This window comes from Microtus ochrogaster, chromosome 2 (assembly GCF_000317375.1).
Source record: "Microtus ochrogaster isolate Prairie Vole_2 chromosome 2, MicOch1.0, whole genome shotgun sequence".
NCBI classification, from domain to species: domain Eukaryota; kingdom Metazoa; phylum Chordata; class Mammalia; order Rodentia; family Cricetidae; genus Microtus; species Microtus ochrogaster.
Genome location: NC_022010.1, coordinates 71,414,383 through 71,425,348, shown reverse-complemented (window position 1 = coordinate 71,425,348; position 10,966 = coordinate 71,414,383).

The following is a 10,966-nucleotide window of genomic DNA, read 5'->3' as shown; positions in this document are numbered from 1 at the left end:
CTAGGCACACATGCTAGGCACACATGCTAGGCACACATTCTAGGCACACATGCTAGGCACACATGCTAGGCACACATGCTAGGCACACATGCTAGACACACATTCTAGGCACACATGCTATGTACACATGCTAGGCACACATGCTAGGCCAACCTCCTTATTTTATTACCATTTCTATCACAGTCCAACTCAAGCAAAGAAGACTTCCTGTTGATGGAGAGGTCCTAAGGTCAGTCAGGATTCAATTATGAAGTTGTAAGAGGTGTGTGTGTGTGTGTGTGTGTGTGTGTGTGTGTGTGTGTGATGTGTGTCACTTGGAGTGAATGACCAGGACTTATGGACTGTTAGATGGAGGGTTACTTGTTGGTTCCTGGCTAGCTTAGACCTGAAATAATCACACAGAAACTGTATTAATTAAATCACTGCTTGGTCCATTAGCTCTAGCTTCTTATTGGCTAACTCTTATATCTTAATTTAACCCATCTCTATTAATCTGTGCATCACCATGAGATTGTGGCCTACCAGCAAAATTTCAGCACGTCTTATATCTGGCAGCAGCTTCATGACTTCTCTCTTTGACTCTGCCTTCTTTCTCCCAGCATTCGGTTTAGTTTTCCCAGCCTAGCTCTGTTCTCCTATGGCTCTGCTATAGGCCCAAAGCAGTTCCTCTATTAACCAATAAAAGCAACACACAGACAGAAGGACCTCCCACACCAATGAACCCTTAGAATTGCACTGTTAGTCATATAGTTACATTGCCTCAGTTCCAACTCTGGTGTGTGTGTGGGGGGCAATGGAAAATGGTTAGAGACAAACAAAGCTTTCAGAGCAAGGAGTTGAAGAGAGAGAATGAAGATGGAGGCTTGAAGGTACAGCAGAGCCAGAAAGAAGGCATTTCATGATCAGAGCACTACCTAGCTGGCAGAGTTAAGGAGAGGAGGGGAAGGGGACAGATGGGGAGGGAAGAGGAGGGGAGGGAAAAGAAAGGGGAGGAAAGGAGAAGAGAGGAAAAGGAGAGGAGAGGAAGGGAGGGGAGGGGAAAGGAGAGGAGGGGAGGGGAGAGGAGAGGATGGAGAGAAGGCATGTAGAGTGTATGTGTCTTTGAAGAGGAAGCAGGAAGCAGGGGTCTCTGGGAACTAGAGCCTGTGGAATATTTGTTGAGAGATGACTGAGGCTATAGGGGACTGGGGCCCTGGTAGAGCTAACAGGTCCTTGGCACCGTTCTCAAGAAAGGATCCTCCCAGTAGTTACTCTTCTTGGAGATGGAGGTTGGGTAGAGCCCAGGGCCAGGTCTGGAAACATCACCAGAAATAAAGCTTGGTGGGAGAGCCATGCACGGAGCAGTGATGTCCGTGGTGCACAGGTTACACTGGAAACACGATTCCATTGAAGCTGTGTTGTGATTCCATCCTTAGAAAACTGAGTCAGACCAGCAAGGGTAACATCTGCACAAAAAAGCAGCTTGCAGCTCCTATTTGAGGGAATCATTTAAGAATGGAGAGCTCTCTTCAGAAACATGGAGCAGGAAGCTACAGGCTGGGTAGCTAGGGAAACATCTGTCCTATGAGCTCAGGGCTCAGGACCATCACGGCTGAGCAAAGATGAACACAGGTATCCCTGCATGGAGCCCAGAAGCGGCTCTACAAGGATGGAGAAAGAGTACAGCCAATAGGAGTGAGGATGGGAGATGGGGAAGAAGCCAAAAGTGTGAGTAGAGGAACATTCTAGAACTCATTATCTCAGAGCCAGCACCATATCTGCTTCGAAAGCTCTTAGCCTATGATGAGCACTGGAACATTCCAAGGTCAGCCACAGCCTTGCTCCTGTCCTGACCTGGCTTTACATGTTGGAATCAGGGGAGTCCTCAGAGTCCTTACGGGATTCCCACAGTTATCCTCAGTGGGCTGGTTTTCCTTCCTCACATGTGGGAATCATCTCACCCCTGTGTTATAGGATGGCAGCCATTCTACCCCAACCAGTGCTGCCTTCTTCTACAGTGTGGTGTTCTAGAAGTGTCTGATGGCCTCTGTTAGAGCATGCTACAACCTGACTCTTTGGATCCATTACCAAGGCTCTTGAAATCTATTCCCACCTTCCAGGAAGCATTGTGCTAACTTCTGCTCTCCTCCAGCTCCCATCATCCCTCTGGTCATCTACCAAAGGTTGGCACAGCCTTATCGTGAAAGGTGAATGCTCAAGACTGGACACCAGGCAGCATCGTGGGATAGCAACTCCCAATGCCAACAGACAGGGACACGGGAGCCCATGCGTCAGGCAACAAAGGAGTTGGGGTTCTTGTCATCTCCCCCAGTATTCAGATCTGCCCAGGGCTCTTGGTTTAAGACTCCCTTTGGAACAGTCTTTATGGATGTGATGCATTAGGGGCAGCCACAGTGAATCGGGGTATGAGTTAAAGCAAAGACCAGTGTTGTTTCTGAAGAGGAGACCCACAGAGGTTCATGGGGAAGACACATCATAAAGAAAGAGACATGGCCTGGAACCACGCAGGCAGCTAAAATCCAAACAAGGGGTGTCAAGGGCTGTCTGGATCCCCAGATCCTGGAAGGAGCAAGGGGGTATTGTTTCCAACTGGTGGGGAGTGGTAGCCTGGAGCGTTCTCACCCAAGAGCAGCGAGAGAATGAATTTCTGTTATTTTCAGGCACCCTGCTTGTGTGATCTGTTATAGCAGTCCTTGGAGCCCTGACAGCCCAGTTTTTCCTGCCTCGTCAGGAAGCCCCACCCAGAGGGCCACACTGTCCCTGGAGCCAGTCCCAATGCTACTGCCGTGATTTAAAGGCTCAGGAAGCCTCAGCCATGAGGCTCCATGCCCAGGTAAGTGTATTTCTTGGGCCCGCCCTCGCCATTACGACTTTCTGACTCCCATCTGTTCCTTTGAACTTCAATCAATGGCTGAACCCAGAACGTTGTTTTGACTGCTGGTGTCTAAACTCCCCACTGTGTGGTTTTGGGGTCAGACAATCAGGATTAAGTCTCTGAATCATCACCCAAAGATTCAATTAGCTCTGGCTTCATCTACCTTGTGGCCGGGCCTTTGGGGACTGAGGGGGAACAGGAGCATTTAGGCAACTGCTGAGGAAAGCCAGGCGTGCCAGGGGCGCAAGGCGTTGACACAGGCAGGGAGCAGGCAGATTGGGGTGTCTGGACGACAGGGAAGCATGAAGTCACTAGAGCTCAGGGCTTGGCGCAGGACAGCTGCCATTCCTGACACAATAATTCAGGGAGAGAGAAAGTGAAGGGGCTTTGTTAAGTGACTGAGGGGAGACAGAGGGGAGTCAAGGGAAGGTGAGACATATGACAGCAACACGGACCTTTCACCAAGACAGGAGACTGAATCCCCGGCGTAAGTCTGCTGGGGATATAAATGGTTGGGGAGCTTCCTTTGAAGTCTGACATCATTAAGAAAAATTCACATAAAACCAAAAATGGGAGAAGAGAGGGAGAGGGGGAGGAAAGGAGGGAGGGAGGGGTAGGAGAGACTGATTTTATCCCAACAAAGAATAAACTGAGAGCTTCTTATGATTTTCAGCAATTCCGTCTAAACAGGAATTCAGTCAAATCCATTGCAAAGAAAAAGTAGAGTCAAACAAACACACAAACCAACCAACCACACAGTTTCTTGGAGGACCTGGATGCTGCTGCTTTGTGGGTGGGGTTGGTCCATGGGGCAGAGTCCCAAGTCACAACACAAGAGTCAGGCAGAGAAACAGCTTCCATTCTGAGTACAGGGGAGGCCCTGAAATTGTAGACCCGGGTTTAGTTTCTGATTTCTGCTGGCCCCTTCTGCTCTGGAAGGAGTTTTCCAATGTGCTCCGGAAACTACCTGAGTTCTCTAGGCTTGCGCACTGAAGCACAGACTCATGCAAATGAGCCCAGTTCAGGCTGGGCTCGGATGCCCTTGAATTCCAGCAACTCCTAGTCCAGGCCTGCTCTGCTCAGTGCTGTAAGACCACCCGCTGCTTTCAGAGTGTTCCTGCACCTGGGGCCTCCCCTTCCCTCCCCGTCGGCCAAGCTCCTCCTGGCCCCCAGTCTCGCCAAGGTACACCCAAAGGTGGAGAGCTGCAGCTGGTGAGGTCTACGGAGCCTTTCCTATGTCCCCCTTCTCTATAGAGAGAGCCGAGCAATGGAGATTCAACATCCTGCGTTTAGCTTTCAGAGACTCTTCTCACACCCGTTACACTGTCCCATGCCTTTGACACTTTGGATGTGACAGTCTCTTGAGAATCGAGTTCAGTATGCCAAGGCATGGTGCATTCTCATCTAGTAGCTGTCCATAAGCAACTTCAGGACACTGGGTGAGAAGCTAGAACATGTGATTTTCCTAGCTTGGGGACCCTTAGGGCCTCAAAGGGGATCATATCAATCAATATATTGGATTCAGAAGGGAGGGAAGGCCCAGTATGGTGCATCACGTAGGATTCCCCTCTGTATGCTATGAATATGTTTTATTACCATTGGTTAATAAAGAAGTTGTTTCGGCCAATGGCTTGCAGAGTAAAGCTCGGTGGGAAATCTGAACAGAAATGTAAAGAGAGAGTAAACGGAGTCAAGGAGACACCATGTAGCTGCCAAAAGAGAAAGATGCCTGGAACCTTTGCTGCTAGACCACAGCCTCATGGTAATACACAGATTAATAGAAATGGATTACTTTAAGATATAAGAGTTAGTTAGTAAGAAGCCTGAGCTAACAGGTCAAATAGTGTTGTAATTAATAGTGTCTGTGTTATTTTTTGGGTCTGGGTGATCAGGAAACAAATGAGCAGCCTTTGCCAATAGGTGTACTCAGGGCTCTTGGAACAACCTTTACTATTCTATATCCTGTTTGAGGCACCCTCTTAGCTCATGCTAAGGTGTACAAGGCTGATAGTTTTGCTATTGCTGGTATAAGTGGAAACCCCAGCAGCCTGAAGCAAAAGCCAAGAACCCAGGTTACATCCCTGCTGCTGGAGGTGGTCAACTGGTGTCTTAGTTACTCCTTAAGAAAAAAAAGGAGCCCCTTAGGTGACCTGGATTCTGGTGTGGTTCTAGGCACTGGGGATAAGGCAGGAAGAAAGACTGATGGCAGCCCACATCCCATGTAGATAATAAACTATAAGTGAAGGCCATGTGTCAGTCAACAGCTAGCTTACAATTTTAGAGAGTAACAGGGCAGTAAAATTGAGTTTTTTCCAAAAAAAAAAAAGAAATGATGAGAAAATCAAACAAGACAAATGGGTAGAGCTAGCACGTTGACCACGTGATGGTCACATGCTCAGCCACATGCCCTCTTGGCAGTCTTGCAGTACCTGGCTGGTTCACACTCAGCCAGTTTCCAGAATGTCCAGCTGTGGTTATAGGACAAGCCAGCTGTGGTCAGAGGGACCTTTGCAAGTTTGGTTTCTCCACCAGTCCAGCAATAAAAAGGATGACTCTGTAGGCAGCTGGCCCTGACATCGGTAGGAAGGAACCCAGAGACGCCCTGATGCCCAGCCTTTAGAGGAGCTGGCAGCCAGGCCCAGCATTCCCCGAAAGGGTCATGCTTGTTTTTTCTCTGCCTGGAAGAGTGTATGGGGCCTGAGGGGAGTGTAGGGTTGGTGGGAGAGGTGTAAGTTGCTCCTGTACTGCTCCTAGAACTCCACTCTGTGTGTGCTTCTCAGGTGCTTCTTCCGGGAGGAGGTGAGGCTATTCTAGGGCTTGACAAGTCTCCGGAGGTCCCTGGCAAATGCAAGCTTTGTGTCTTAGTGGATTAAAACCATGCAAAGGGACTTAGTGAGATGGTAGGGTGACATAAAACACAGGTCATATTAACGATGGATAGCAAAAACTATGGTTTTAAAAGAATAATTTTGGGGTGATCGGGGAGTCTAAAGGCAAACAAAACACCCCTAAGGGTGGGTTACCTGCCTCTCAGTGACTTCCCACTAGTGTTGCCTTCTCAGAGTGACCTGATCCAGGACAGGCACCCAGAGGAGATGACCTTGTGTGCTGATCTTCAGGTGTGTGTGTCACAAACACACGGCTGGAGTAAAGGCCTAGGATAAATTCCATGTTCTGACTTCTTCCTGGTCACCTCCTGGGAGTCTGTCCTCCTGACTATTCCTAAACAATAACTTCTCCTCCTGTCCTTTGGAGCCAGGCAAGTAGCTTTGGGGAAAGCCGTGGTCTCTGGAGTGACTGCCACAGACTTCTCTCCATAACTTGTTGGCACACAAACAAGGAATCTCCCTCTGAAGGGAGGAGAAAATTGAGGTCATGACCCCAGGAGGGGAACTCACTTTGACAGTTGTGAGATTGTCTCAGGGTACCAGAACATTCCATGAAGGGTGACGGTTTCTTTATGGAAGCAATTCAATGTTTAAAACTCAGAATAATTACCAAAGAAATGTTGTAAGTTTGCAAAAAGGCAAAACATCTACTCAGATTGCCAGCTCCCTGATTGAAACAATAGCTTTTTTCCCCCTACTAATGAAAACTTTAACAATGATGATGATTTTTTGCCGGGAGCTGAACCCCGCACTTTGTCCACACTAGGTTCAGCCACTCTTCTCTATCCACATCCTCAGGGTTTGTAATTTAAACTCCTGTGTAGATACAGACCTCAGCCTGATTAGCCAATAGCTGCAAACCACCTCAGAAAACGGGAACGACTTCCCGCCTAAATACCAACTGGCTGCTTCTGCCCTCATTCACCCGGAGCCTTCAGCCAGTTTCTGGGACAGTGGTTGGCTTTTTGCCTGGGACTGTGACTTGTCTTGTCCCCCAGACTGGTGCATGACCAGGGTGCAGGAAGTACAGGAGGGCATGGGTCAATGCTGGGCTGGTACCAGGTGGCCTTGGGGCTGGAAGGGAAGCTTGACCACCTGAAGTCCACAGCAGGCTCTGGGAGAATCATATAGGGCTGGGTGTGGAAAGGGCTGTGTCTGACTCCAGAGCCTGGCCGTGGACCACAACTTCCCAGGGACCCACACACACCATGCTCCACCCTTCCCGGCAGTCTTTCAGTTCTTCCAGTTGTGACCACAAAGGGTGGAACCAAACGACCTGGGAACCAACTTCTTATTGGTTTTGGTAAATTCAAATGATAGTGTGAGTAACACATTGGCATCGTCATATGAAGTCAGAACAGAGATGGGAGTATAGCTCTGCAGTAGAATGTGTGCCTGGGATGTATAAGGTCCTGGGTTCAGGTCTTAGCATCGCTTAGACACAGACAGAGAGACAGACGGACAGACCAGACACACACACACACACACACACACACACACACACAACCACACACATACCAATAGTAATCACATCTTTCTTTGAGGGGGTGGCCCTGTCCTATGGAAAGATTGGCTACTAGCTACTTTCTTGGGTATAATTTAAAATTTAAATGCTGTAATTTTCTTGTAGTCTGCTATCATGGTGTTTATAGAATAGGTCATTGGGAGCTAATGGTTTTTTTTCTCTCTCCTTCGTCCCTATGTCCCTTCTCTGTGTCACGAACATGTTGGGGTACAGCGACACACATTCTTGTGCCTGTCATTCTACCCCCTTAAGACACCCTTACATCCAGGCAGGATTCTTTTTCAGACATTCAGACCCAGGGAAGTGGGTGAGAGAAGCATGTATGTAAAGTCATGTAATGCTGGACCCGGCGGGGGGGTGGCCCTGTTGATGTGGTCTCGCCTTGTCACTGGTCTGTGCCATCTTTAAGCTCCTCCAAGTGCCGGGCCCCACTGAAGCAGGTCTGAGCTCTGATCCAGTCCCTCTCCAGCAATGGGGCTCAGCAGCACTCTGAGGAGAGGAGTCCAGCAAGGTGGCAGACAGGGAAGCCTAAGCTGGGATGCAGAAGAGGCCATGGGCAGAAAGGGAGGCTGTCGCAGGGAGATCTGGGGAGTGTTTCGATCCTGTCCTGGACATCCCTTCTGCGGTATCTGCCATGTCACATGTCTGGCCCTTGGTGACTCTTTTTCAAGCACTGTGGACATGTTTATGAAGTAGACCACAAGCTTCTGGGAGCCGTGGGGAAGAGGAGGGCAGAATCTTTGGCCTAAAAGCAGAATTCCTGGAATGGTGCTGGCACTTCTCGAATAACAGCTAGCTCAGGACGGGGTGGGGAGAGAATCTCAAGCTCTCTTCTCCCTCTACCTGCTCTGATGGACTCTGCCCTGCCACAAAGCATTCATTGACACAGTCTGTGGAAAAAGTCAGACTCACAAAACCCCTGGTACAGAAAGCGTTGCCGAAGAGGATGCAGGAACCCTGGCGTTTCTGGCTCAGCTCCCTCTCCTCGGGTCTATCAGTTTCTTTACACAATGAAGCCAAGAGGTTAAGAATGAGACACAGGGCTGGAGGGAGAGCTCTGGCAGTGAAGCACTCACTGCAGAAGCATGAGGATTTAAGTTTGATCCCCAGAACCCATGTAAAACAGCTTGGATTACAAATAAATACTTTGTAATCTCAGGCCTGAAGTGGGTGCCAGGGGGTAGAGATAGGAGGGTACCTGGGTTTTGCCAGCCAGACTGATTGGGGAGCCCCAGACTCATTGGGGAACCCTAGACTAATAAGAGCTCTGGCTCAAAAGACATGGTGGACAGCAGCTGAGGAATTCCCCATCACACACATGTCCCCACACATACATGTACGCCCATAGAAACACACACGTGTGCACACATATATGAATGTAAAAATTGAAAAGACGTATGTGTACACACAAGCACACAGATAGCCTGCCCAGTTAAGCACACACAAACTCTCTCTTACATGCACATACAAGGTCTTAAGCAATAGGCTATAGATACCATCATAATATTTTTGCAAAATGCAGAAATATTACAACATTTCCCATGAGATTAAATTTTGAGACAAAAGAATACTTTCAAATTCAAGATTTCTTTAAAAAAAAAAACAACCCTGAGCCAAAGTGAAGACATTTTCTTAGGAGAAGAAAATGACTAAGCTGTCGTTTTTATGATGAGAATCACGCTCTCATGGCTCTCCCGCCAATTTCTGTCCTTACAGGAGAGACTTCAGTTACACTCACTCACATCACGTTAAAAACGTGAACAAAATCTCACAAGGAAGAGTCAAATGGCTGACTAGAGATTACTGCTTGGGTGTTGGCACCGAGATCATCCCCCTCAACCCGAGAGCACATATTTAAACTCAAACTGGGAGTCGGTACTTCACAGTCTAAACAAAGTATTCTTCTTGCTACCACAAGAGAGGGCAGAGTGATGGCTTCCAGCATGTCTCTTCCTGCAGTGTATCTGGCCTTGAGTTCTTAGAGACAGCTAACATCAAAGGAAGCAGATGAAATGGTGTGGGGACCACAGATAACTCGGGGATTGCTAAAGTTAGAGGTGAGGTAGGCTGGGCTCGGCGAGGACCTTGCTGACCCTCTCACACAGAGGACAGACTCTTACGCTCTGCCCAGCCTCCACAGGCCTGGCTCTTGCAGAACTGCGCAGCTCCGTGGCTGGAGGTCCTTCCTGCCATCTTAAATTCTCCACACCCATGTTCAAATCTCCTGTGTGTGATTCTGAAGGGGACACGCCCAGCCCTCAGATGCTCTATGGTGGTTTCCACAGTCAGAGGTTGTCCTTCACATTGCTTTTCCTCTATCGGGATACTTTCTGGAGCCTGCTCTGCACTAGGGAAGCATCCAGGAGGGGGTTCTGTAAGCTGGGGTGGGCTGGGGGAGGGGTCACCTGGGATGCTGGCTGTGTCTTACCTTCCCCCTTCTCTTTCTTCTTCTATATAGGTTTCCCTGGCTACTGTATCTAACTGTCTGCCCCCCCCCCAGGAGTCATGCTTTCGGGGTAGCTATCACATCCTGGGTGGGCTCAGCAGGAAAGTGTTGAACTTTTCCTATTAACATCTTGGCTGCCCCGATTTCCTGTTGGGAAGGCATTTAAGGACACAGGAAAGTTTGAGAAAAGGGACGAGAGTAGAAGGGAAAGGCTTAGGAAAAGTTTGACTCCAGTGGGGAACGCAGAGATCGACCCCATTTCCCCGAGAAAGCTCTTGTGACTTCCTCAGAAATGCCACAAGCCCAGAGACCACCATGGGATATCCAGAGATAATAGTGAGAGTTCCTGTTGTCCTGGTTTCCTCCTTTTCCCTGATACCCTCACCTTCTTCTCGGAAGATCTTTCTCAGACTTTGGGCACCAGGAGAGAGCTACATCCACTCAATCAACTTCTGACCTAAACAAACCACAAACTGTGTCACCATGGCACATACACCCTAAGACACATCCGGCTGTCTCTGCTCCACCCCCGCAATACACCCTAAAAAGACACAGCCCTGAAGTGGCTGCTCCTGTCCCATCCCAGAACATAAACCCTAAAATAAAAATAAAAATAAATGTCCCAAAGCAGCTGTTTCTGTTTCACCTGAGCACATAGACAGCAGGGCCCTGAAGGGGCTGCCCCAGAGTAGAACCCCTTGCCTTGAAGGCGACCCGAAGGCTCCTTTTCATGAAGGGGAATGAGAGTAGACCAGATTCCAGGCAGGTGTCCTCCTGATAAGTGGGTGAGTTACAGTGGCTGTCAGCCTAGGGACCCTGGAACCCAGGCCCCAAGCTGCACAGCTGGGTAGAGCGGGCCTTTATCTGCTGCCAGCTGGACCCAGAGATGCGGCTCAGAGGCTGGAGTGCTCTGCCTGCTCCTGGCAGATGCTTCCCAAGCAACTCTGGTGGCTGGGGCTGGAGGCCTGGCCGGGGACAACACATGCTAGCACATGTTGACAGTCTACTTCTCCACGAAGATCACACAATGCCTTCCATTTAGTGTGTCTTGCAAGGGTTCCGATCTGTTTTATGGGCAACAAATCTGAGTTCCAGAGAGGTTGGAGGGCACCCACATCTGAGTGGGAAGGAGTTAGGGGTTGTCACAGGAGACCCCCTCTTCCTGACTGTCATTCACTGCTCACCTCCTTGCCAGCCTTCCAGGATGGTCTCTGTCTAGCTGGCAGATCTCA